Source organism: Triticum aestivum, chromosome 6A (genome assembly GCF_018294505.1).
Source record: "Triticum aestivum cultivar Chinese Spring chromosome 6A, IWGSC CS RefSeq v2.1, whole genome shotgun sequence".
NCBI classification, from domain to species: Eukaryota; Viridiplantae; Streptophyta; class Magnoliopsida; order Poales; family Poaceae; genus Triticum; species Triticum aestivum.
Window position 1 is genome coordinate 214,182,880 of NC_057809.1, and position 11,783 is coordinate 214,194,662.

Below are 11,783 nucleotides of genomic sequence, written 5' to 3' on the forward strand. Positions count from 1 at the left end.
TTTATTTTTGGATCTATTATACCAAAAACCCGAAAATACCTTGTTGCAATTTATCCTTATTTATTTTATTTGGCGTTCGATCTAACAATCTACTACAAATTTACCTCACGTTTGTTTGCCTATCTTGAGGCGCCCTACCCCGGAAGGGATTGACAACCCCTTTAACACGTCGGGTTGCGAGAAGTTGTTATTTATGTGCAGGTGCGGTTTACGTTGTATTGATTGGTTCTCCTATTGGTTCGATAACCTTGGTTTCACATCTGAGGGAAATACCTACCGTCGTTGTGTGATACGTCTCCAACGTATCTATAATTTTTGATTGTTCCATGCTATTATATTATCTATTTTGAATGTTTAATGGGCTTTATTATCCACTTTTATATTATTTTTGGGACTAACCTATTAACCGAAGGCCCAGTGCAAATTGTTGTTTTTTTGCCTATTTCAGTGTTTCGCATAAAAGGAATATCAAACAGAATCCAAACGGAATGAAACCTTCGCGAGGATCGTTTTTCGAACAAACGCAATCCAGGAGACTTGGAGTGGACGTCAAGAAAGAAGCAAGGAGGCCACGAGGCAGGAGGGCGTGCCCAGGGGGGTGGGCGCCCCCCCCCTCATGGGCCCCTCGCGGCTCCACCAACCTACTTCTTCCTCCTATATATACCCGTATACCCTGGAAACATCCAGGGGCACCACAAAACCCTATTTCCACCGCCGCAACCTTCTGTACCCGTGAGATCCCATCTTGGGGCCTTTTTCGGTGCTCCGCCAGTGGGGTAATCGATCACGGAGGGCTTCTACATCAACACCATAGCCTCTCCGATGATGTGTGAGTAGTTTACCATAGACCTTCGGGTCCATAGTTATTAGCTAGATGGATTCTTCTCTCTCTTTGGATCTCAATACAAAGTTCTCCTCGACTCTCTTGGAGATCTATTCGATGTAATTTTTTTGTGGTGTGTTTGTCAAGATCCGATGAATTGTAGGTTTATGAGCAAGATTATCTATGAATAATATTTGATTCTTCTTTGAATTCTTATATGCGTGTTTTAAATATCTTTGCAAGTCTCTTCGAATTATCAGTTTGGTTTAGCCTACTAGATTGATCTTTCTTGCAACGGGAGAAGTGGTTAGCTTTGGGTTCAATCTTGCGGTGTCCTTTCCGAGTGACAGCAGGGGCAGCAAGGCACGTATTGTATTGGTGCCATCGAGGATAAAAAGATGGGGTTTATATCATATTGCTTGAGTTTATCCCTCTACATCATGTCATCTTGCCTAATGCGTTACTCTGTTCTTATGAACTTAATACTCTAGATGCATGCTGGATAGCGGTCGATGTGTGGAGTAATAGTAGTAGATGCAGAATCGTTTTGGTCTACTTGTCACGGACGTGATGCCTATATACATGATCATGCCTAGATATTCTCAAAACTATGCGCTTTACTATCAATTGCTTGACAGTAATTTGTTCACCCATGTAGATTATGCTATCTTGAGAGAAGCCACTAGGGAAACCTATGGCCCCCGGGTCTATTCTCCATTATATTATTCTCCCGTCAACTAGCTATTTCTGTCGCTGTTTATTTTGCAATCTTTACTTTTCAATCTATACAACAAAATTACCAAAAATATTTATCTTATTATCTTTATAAGATCTCACTTTTGCAAGTGGCCGTGAAGGGACTGACAACCCCTTTATCGCGTTGGTTGCAAGGTTCTTGATTGTTTGTGCAGGTATGAGGGATTTGCGTGTAGTCTCCTACTGGATTGATACCTTGGTTCTCAAAAACTGAGGGAAATACTTACGCTACTTTGCTGCATCACCCTTTCCTCTTCAAGGGAAAACCAACCCATGCTCAAGAGGTAGCTAGAAGGATTTCTGGAGCCGTTGTCGGGGAGATCTACGCACAAGTCAAGACATACCAAGTACCCATCACAAACTCTTCTCCCTCACATTACATTATTTGCCATTTGCCTCTCGTTTTCCTCTCCACCACTTCACCCTTGCCGCTTTATTCACCCTCTTTTCCCGTTCGCCTCTTTTCCGTCCGCCTCTTTTTGCTTGCTTCTAGTGTGCTTGTGTGTTGGATTGTTTGTCACGATGGCTCAAGACAATACTAAATTGTGTGACTTTTCCAATACCAACAATAATGATTTTATTAGCACTCCGATTGCTCCTCTTACCAATGCTGAATCTTGTGAAATTAATACCGCTTTGCTGAATCTTGTCATGAAAGATCAATTTGCTGGCCTTCCTAGTGAAGATGTCGCTACCCATCTAAACAGCTTTGTTGATTTGTGTGATATGCAAACGAAGAAAGATGTGGATAATGATATTGTTAAATTGAAGCTATTTCCTTTTTCGCTTAGAGATCGTGCTAAAACTTGGTTCTCTTCTTTGCCTAAAAATAGTATTGATTCATGGAATAAGTGCAAAGATGCTTTTATCTCTAAGTATTTTCCTCCTGCTAAGATCATCTCTCTTAGAAACGATATTATGAATTTTAAGCAACTTGATCGTGAGCATGTTGCACAAGCTTGGGAGAGGATGAAATTAATGATACGTAATTGCCCTACACATGGTTTGCATTTATGGATGATTATACAAAAAAAATTATGCCGGATTGAATTTTGCTTCTAGAAATCTTTTAGATTCGGCCATGGGAGGCACTTTTATGGAAATCACTTTAGGAGAAGCTACTAAACTCCTAGATAATATTATGGTTAATTATCCTCAATGGCACACCGAAAGATCTACTAGTAAAAAGGTTCATGGGATAGAAGAGATTAATGTTTTGAGTGGAAAGATGGATGAACTTATGAAATTGTTTGCTAATAAGAGTGTTTCTTCTGATCCTAATGATATGCCTTTGTCTACTTTGATTGAGAATAATAACGAATCTATGGATGCGAATTTTGTTGGTAGGAACAATTTTGGTAACAACGTGTATAGAGGAAATTTTAATTCTAGGCCATTCCCTAGTAATTCCTCTAATAATTATGGTAATTCCTACAACATATTTATGGGAATTTTAATAAGATGCCCTCTGATTTTGATACTAGTGTTAAACAATTTATGATTTCTCAAAAGAATTTCAATGCTTTGCTAGAATAAAAATTGCCTAAGATTGATGAGTTGGCTAGGAACGTGGATAGAATTTCTATTGATGTTGATTCTTTGAAACTTAGATCTATTCCACCTAAGCATTATATCAATGAGTATCTCAAAGCCATGAGAATTTCCATTGATGAGTGCAAGGAAAGAACTGCTAGGATGTGCGCTAAAAAAGATTGCTTTGTGAAAGTGTGTTCTTCTAGTTTCCATGATAATAATGATGAAGATCTAAAAGTGATTGATGTGTCCCCTATTAAATCTTTGTTTTCTAATATGAATCCTGGTAAATATGGGACTGGAGATGAGTCAACTTTAGTTAAAAGGCGTCACAATGATTCAGAGTTTTTAGATCTTGATGCAAAAATTGGTAAAAGTGGGATTGAAGAGGTCAAAACTTTACATAGCAATGAACCCACTATTTTGGATTTCAAGGAATTTAATTATGATAATTGTTGTTTGATAGATTGTATTTCCTTGTTGCAATCCGTGTTGAATTCTCCTCATGCTTATAGTCAAAATAAAGCTTTTACCAAACATATCGTTGATGCTTTAATGCAATCTTATGAAGAAACGCTTGAATTAGAACCCACTATTAAAATTAAGATTAAAGATCATGAATGCTATGCTTTATGTGATTTGGGTGCTAGTGTTTCCACGATTCCAAGAACTTTGTGTGATGTGTTAGGTTTCCGTGAATTTGATGATTGTTCTTTAAATTTGCATCTTGATTCCACTATTAAGAAACCTATGGGAAGGATTAATGATGTTATTAGTGTTGCAAATAGGAATTATGTGCCCATAGATTTCATTGTTCTTGATATAGATTGCAATCCTACATGTCCTATTATTCTTGGTAGACCTTTCCTTAGAACGATTGGTGCAATTATTGATATGAAAGAAGGAAATATTAGATTCTAATTTCCATTAAGGAAAGGCATGGAACACTTTCCTAGGAAGAAAACTAAGTTAGCTTATGAATCTATTATGAGAGCCACATATGCATTGCATACCAAAGATGACAATACCTAGATCTATTCTTGCTTTCATGCCTAGCTAGGGGCGTTAAACGATAGCGCTTGTTGGGAGGCAACCCAATTTTATTTTTGTTTCTTGCTTTGTGTTCCTATTTAGTAATAAATAATTCATATATCCTCTTTTATGATTGTATTTTTTACGTTTTAATTAGTTTTTGTGCCAAGTAAAGCCTTTAGGATCTTCTTGGCTGATAGTTGTTTGATCTTGCTGGAAAAAACAGAAAGTATGCGCTCACGAGCATAATTTTCATTTCTAACCAGAGAGCGATAAAATACCAATTCGACCTTCAGTAGGTCAATAAACAAATTATTTAGTTCTTACTAATTTGGTAGGATTTTTGGAGTTAAATAAGTATTCTAAATCTACAGATTACTACAGACTGTTCTGTTTTTGACAGATTCTGTTTTTCGTGTGTTGTTTGCCTATTTTGATGAATCTATGGCTAGTATCGAGGGGTATGAACCATAGAGAAGTTGAAATACAGTAGGTTTAACACCAATATAAATAAAGAATCAGTTCATTGCAGTACCCTTAAGAGGTGGTTTGTTTTCTTATACTAACGGAGCTCATGAGATTTTCTGTTGAGTTTTGTTTTGTGAAGTTTTCAAGTTTTGGGTAAAGATTTGATGGATTTTGGAATAAGAAGTGGCAAGAGCCTAAGCTCGGGGATGCCCAAGGCACCCCAAGGTAAAAGTCAAGGACAACCAAAGCCTAATCTTGGGGATGCCTCAAAAGGCATCCCCTCTTTCGTCTTCGTCCATCGGTAACTTTACTTGAGGCTATATTTTTATTCACCACATGATATGTGTTTTGCTTGGAGCGTCTTGTATGATTTGAGTCTTTGATTTTTATTTTACCACAATCATCCTTGCTTTACACACCTTTTGTAGATACACACATGAATCGGAATTTATTAGAATACTCTATGTGCTTCACTTATATCTTTTGAGCTAGAAAATTTTGCTCTAGTGCTTCACTTCTATCTTTTTAGAGCACGGTGGTGGTTTTAATTTATAGAAATTATTGATCTCTCGTGCTTCACTTATATTATTTTGAGAGTCTTTTAGAACATCATGGTAATTTGATTTGGTTATGAAATTAGTCCTAATATGATAGGCATTCAAGATGGGTATGATAAAAAAACTTTCATAAAAAGTGCATTGAATACTATGAGAAGTTTGATTCTTTTTGATTGTTTTGAGATATGAAGATGGTGATATTAGAGTCATGCTAGTTGATTAGTTGTGAATTTGAGAGATACTTGTGTTAAATTTTGTGATTCCCGTAGCATGCACGTATGGTGAACCGTTATGTGATGAGTCGGAGCATGATTTATTTTTTTGATTGTCTTCCATATGAGTGGCGGTCGGGGACGAGAGATGGTCTTTTCCTACCAATCTATCCCCCTCGGAGCATGCATGTAATACTTCGTTTCGATAACTAATAGATTTTTTCAATAAGTATGTGAGTTCTTTATGACTAATGTTGAGTCCATGGATTATACGAACTCTCACCCTACCACCATTGCTAGCCTCTCTAGTACCGCGCAACTTTCGCCGGTACCATAAACCCACCATTTACCTTCCTCAAAACAACCACCATACCTACCTATTATGGCATTTCCATCGCCATTCCGAGATATATTGCCATGCAACTTTCGACCGTTCGTTTATTATGACAGGCTCCATCATTGTCATATTGTTTTGCATGATCATGTAGTTGACATCGTATTTGTGGCAAAGCCACCATTCATAATTTTCCATACATGTCACTCTTGATTCATTTCACATCCCAGTACACCGTTGGAGGCATTCACGTAGAGTCATATTTTGTTCTAAGTATCGAGTTGTAAGTAAATAAAAGTGTGATGATCATCATTATTAGAGCATTGTCCCAGTGAGGAAAGGATGATAGAGACTATGATTCCCCCACAAGTCGGGATGAGACTCCGGACAAAAAAAGCGAAAAGAGGCCATAAAAAAGGTAGAAAAGGCCCAAATAAAAAAAGTGAGAGAAAAAGAGAGAAGGGGCAATGCTACTATCCTTTTTCCACACTTGTGCTTCAAAGTAGCACCATGATCTTCATGATAGAGAGTCTCTTATGTTGTCACTTTCATATACTAGTGGGAATTTTTCATTATAGAACTTGGATTGTATATTCCAATGATGGGCTTCCTCAAAATGCCCTAGGTCTTCGTGAGCAAGCAAGTTGGATGCACACCCACTTAGTTTCTTTTGTTGAGCTTTCATACATTTATAGCTCTAGTGCATCCGCTACATGGCAATCCCTACTCACTCACATTAATATCTATTGATGGGCATCTCCATAGCCCATTGATACGCCTAGTTGATCGGAGACTATCTTCTCCATTTTGTCTTCTCCACAACCACCATTATATTCCACCTATAGTGCTATATTCATGGTTCACGCTCATGTATTGCGTGAAGATTGAAAAAGTTTGAGAACAACAAAAGTATTAAATGATTGCTTGGCTTGTCATCGGGGTTGTGCATGATTTAAATATTTTGTGTGATGAAGATAGAGCATAGCTAGACTATATGATTTTGTAGGGATAGCTTTCTTTGACAATGTTATTTTGAGAAGACATAATTGCTTAGTTAGTATGCTTGAAGTATTATTATTTTTATGTCAATATTAAACTTTTATCTTGAATGTCTCGGATCTGAACATTCAGGCCACAATAAAGAGAATTACTTTGAAAATTATGTTAGGGAGCATTCCACGTCAAAAATTCTGTTTTGTTCATTTACCTACTCGAGGACTAGCATGAATTAAGCTTGGGGATGCTTGATACGTCTCCAACATATCTATAATTTTTTATTGTTCCATGCTATTATATTATCTGTTTTGGATGTTTAATGGGCTTTATTATGCACTTTTATATTATTTTTTGGACTAACCTATTAATCGAAGGCCCAGTGCAAATTGCTGTTTTTTGCCTATTTCAGTGTTTCGCAGAAAAGGAATATCCAACGGAATCCAAACGGAATGAAACCTTCACGAGGATTGTTTTTGGAACAAACGCAATCCAGGAGACTTGGAGTGGACGTCAAGAAAGAAGCGAGGAGGCCACGAGGCAGGAGGGCGCGCCCCAGGGGGGTGTCCCCCCCCCTCTCGTGGGCCCCTCGCAGCTCCACCGACCTACTTCTTCCTCCTATATATACCCACATACCCTGAAAACATCCAGGGGCACCACGAAACCCTATTTCCACCGCCGCAACCTTCTGTAACCGTGAGATCCCATCTTGGGGCCTTTTCCGGTGCTCCGCCGGAAGGGGAATCGATCACGGAGGGCTTATACATCAACACCATAGCCTCTCTGATGATGTGTGCATAGTTTACCACAGACCTTCGGGTCCATAGTTATTAGCTATATGGCTTCTTCTCTCTCTTTGGATCTCAATACAAAGTTCTCCTCGATTCTCTTGGAGATCTATTTGATGTAATTCTTTTTTGCGGTGTGTTTGTCGAGATCCGATGAATTGTGGGTTTATGATCAAGATTATCTATGAACAATATTTGATTCTTCTCTGAATTCTTATATGCATGATTTAAATATCTTTGAAAGTATCTTCGAATTATCAGTTTGGTTTGGCCTACTAGATTGATCTTTCTTGCAATGGGTGAAGTGCTTAGCTTTGGGTTCAATCTTGCTGTGCCCTTTCCCAGTGACACCAGGGGCAGCAAGGCACATATTGTATTGTTGCCATCGAGGATACAAATGTGGAGTTTATATCATATTACTTGAGTTTATCCCTCTACATCATGTCATCTTGCCTATTGCGTTACTCTGTTCTTATGAACTTAATACTCTAGATGCATGCTGGATAGCGGTCGATGTGTGGAGTATAGTAGTAGATGCAGAATCGTTTCGGTCTACTTGTCACGGACGTGATGCCTATATACATGATCATGCCTAGATATTCTCATAACTATGTGCTTTTCTATCGATTGCTCGACAGTAATTTGTTTACCCACCATAGATTATGCTATCTTGAGAGAAGCCACTAGTGAAACCTATGGCCCCGGGCTATTCTCCATTATATTATTCTCCCGTCAACTAGCTATTTCTATCACCTTTTATTTTGCAATCTTTACTTTTCAATCTATACAACAAAATTACTAAAAATATTTATCTTATTATCTTTATCAGATCTCACTTTTGCAAGTGGCCGTGAAGGGACTGACAACCCCTTTATCGCGTTGGTTGCAAGGTTCTTGATTGTTTGTGCAAGTACGAGGGATTTGTGTGTAGTCTCCTACTGGATTGATACCTTGGTTCTCAAAAACTGGGGGAAATACTTACGCTACTTTGCTGCATCACCCTTTCCTCTTCAAGGGAAACCAACACATGCTCAAGAGGTAGCACTGTGCTGCATCGTCCCTTCCTCTTTGGGTAAGTACCGACGTAGCTTCAAGCGACATCAAAAGGAATTTCTTTTATGTGTTTTTCTCGCGCCATTGTCGGGGAGTTATAGCATGGGGTGAATATTCTCGTGTGTGCTTGTTTGCTTTATCACCAAGTAGTTTTTATTTCCTGTTCTAAGTTGTTCTCTATCTTTAGTTATGGATATGGAACACGAAACACCAAAAAAATTTGTTGTACTTGCTACTCATGGAGATGGGGAACCTCCTAAAACCCTTGATGCTCGTTATGTGAAAGATATTATGCACTATTTTGATAATCCTGAGAAAACCCCATTCAACTATATAACGGGAGTAACGTTGGATCAACGTGAATACTTTAGGGATTATCACTTGACTCATAAAGGGAAATTGTTATGGGATCAAATTCATATATTGAAGTGGTATGCTTGGAATCTATGCTCTAGATATGATTATACTTGTTGCTCTAGGATGAACGCTCCACATCTTCCCTTTTCATGCAAATTTAATGATAATAAAACCTTAGCCTCTTATGCTAATGGTATATATGATTACTATGATGTGGAACGAATAGAATAATTTGTTGCTTTTAAGGGTGCTTATGAAATTGAATCTTTGTTTAAAAAGTTTGAAGATTTTGATGATTCAGTTTATAGACCTTTAAATCTTGCTATCCTTAAATATTGATATGATAATTATAGATACAATTACGATATTGATGTATTTATTGAGAATGACTCCGCTGTCCAAGAAGATACTAATATTTTGCAGGAGTCTATGGAAGAAGAAATTCATGAAATTGAGAGCTCATTGGATGAAAAAGATGATGAGGAGAGCGAAGAACCAAGGTTGTCAGAATCGCGATTCTATTATACGATTCTACGACTTTACGATCCAAACTAACCCCTCTGATTCTACGATTTTAGTTCATAGAATCTACGTTTCTACGATCCTGGTAGTGAAGATTCTACGATTTGCGATCCTACCATCAGAGCTCCGATCCGATTCAAAATCACGATTCTGACAACCTTGCGAAGAACAAACGGAGGAAGAGCGGATTAGCTACCCGTGCCCACCTTCTAGTGAGAGTAACTCTTCAACTCATACATTATTGAATGCCCCTTCGTTCTTACCGAAGGATGAATGCTATGATAATTTCTATGATCCCGTTGATTCATTTGAAATATCCCTTTTTGATGAACCTGATGCTTGTTATGCTTCTGGCCAAGATGCCAATATGAATTATGCTTATGAGGTGAACTTGCTATAGTTCCTTATGTTAAGAATGACATTGTTGCTATTGCACCCACACATGATAGTCCTATTAACTTTTTTAATTATCGCAACTACACTATATCGGGGAAGTTTGCTCTTGTTAAGGATTATATTGATGGGTTGCCTTTTACCATTGCACATGATGGTTTTGATGAATATAATATGCATGTGCTTGCTTCTCCTACTTGCAATTATATGAGAGAGGAACTACATCTCCGCCTCTTTATGTCTCCGACACGATAAAATTGCAAGAAACTGCTTAAGTTATGTATTGGCCTTTACTTGATGTGCATGAATTATTCTTGTATGACATGCCGATGCATAGGAAGAGATTTACACTTCGTCATTACTTGATAGATGTTGCTTTGTGCTCATTACTAAATTCCAAATCATTGTTAATTAAAATTGGCTTTGATATACCATGGGATCCGGGTGGATTCATTACTTGAGCACTTTATGCCTAGCTTAATGGCTTTAAAGAAAGCGCTACCAGGGAGACAACCCGAAAGTTTTAGAGAGTCATTTATTTCTGTTGAGTTATTTTATAAAGTTTTAAAACAAAAAAACATAGAGGGGAACACAAAACTTTTCAAAAAGGAAAGTGAAAGTGAGAGAGACAAGCATTGTTGAAGTGGGGGAGCTCCTTGAACTTTGTTCATGCTCACGGAAACTTTGTGATTCTTAATTGTAGAAACTTTTCAAAAAAAATAAGTATCCCCTTGTACAATTCCATTGTATTATAAAAATAATCTGCCAAGATTTGACTTTACGATGTTTAAATTGCTTGTTGGTTTGTGCGGTGCAAAACAAAAACTTTGGTTGTAGTGCACAATTTTACATTTTTTTACTAGAACGTCAAACGGTTCTGAAACTTTTTTTTACTGTCTTTCTATACAAACTATTTATTTTTTTTCCTAATTTTTCAGAATTTTCTGAGTTACACAAGTATGGTGGATGTTCAAATCTTTATAGACTATCCTGTTTTCACAGATTACCGCTATAGCTTCATTATAATTCTTGTTGAAGCCTCCTTGACTTAGTGTCGGTGTACTAGAGTAGGGGTACCCTAGTATCCCGAACTTGTGCACGGGCAGTCGTAGCATCCTGCGGCAAGGCTTGCCGGGTGACCGCCAAGGCCCTCCGTGGTTCCTTTGGAGCCATTCAAGGACAAAGTATCCAAGCCAAGGAGACAAGACCCGGCAAGAGGAGCTTGACGGGAAGGCCAACCAAGGCATATCCAAGCTAAGGAGACAAGACCCCGGCAAGAGGAGCTTGCCGGGAAGGCCAACCAAGGCATCTCAAGGAACTTGCCGTGACGCGCCACGCGTCCTGGCAAGGCCCGGTGAGCAACAAGCTCCCGGGCGCGACAAGACAACGACCGCGGCAAGGCGCTTGCTGCAGCAAGCCACCACTCTGTGTCCGCGCTCCAGCACATCCACCAACGTGTCGCTCTGGGACCCTTCCAGGCGTACGTGGCGGGAAGCTGTGCAGCCAGCGGTACGCGGTGGCAAGCAGCACTGACAAGATTGCCATCGTGGCGAGCGGTGGCGTCCCTGGCGGTCCCTTTTTGCACTATTTGGGTGACGCAGACGGGCATTTAATGCCCTTGTCCCCTGCCGTCAGGGTTAGGTATGATACACTGTAGCAGGTAGCTGTACCAACCGCAGCACCTTTCCATTTTTACCCTTGTCTACGTTGCCACCTGTCGGTGACCCCTTAAGCATATAAAAGGAGGCCCATGCGCAACGTAGAGAGGGGGGAGGAAGAACTCTCAGGCTCGGTCTTGTTAGCTGCTGGAGTGTACTGTAGCACTCCGCGCTCCCGAGCAGGAACTCAATACAAACCACAAAGCAGGAGTAGGGTTTTACGCATCCGTGCGGCCCGAACCTGGGTAAACCGCTCGTGTGCTTCGCCTCGATCCGCTCTTCGTGCGACCTCCGCCCCCGCCGA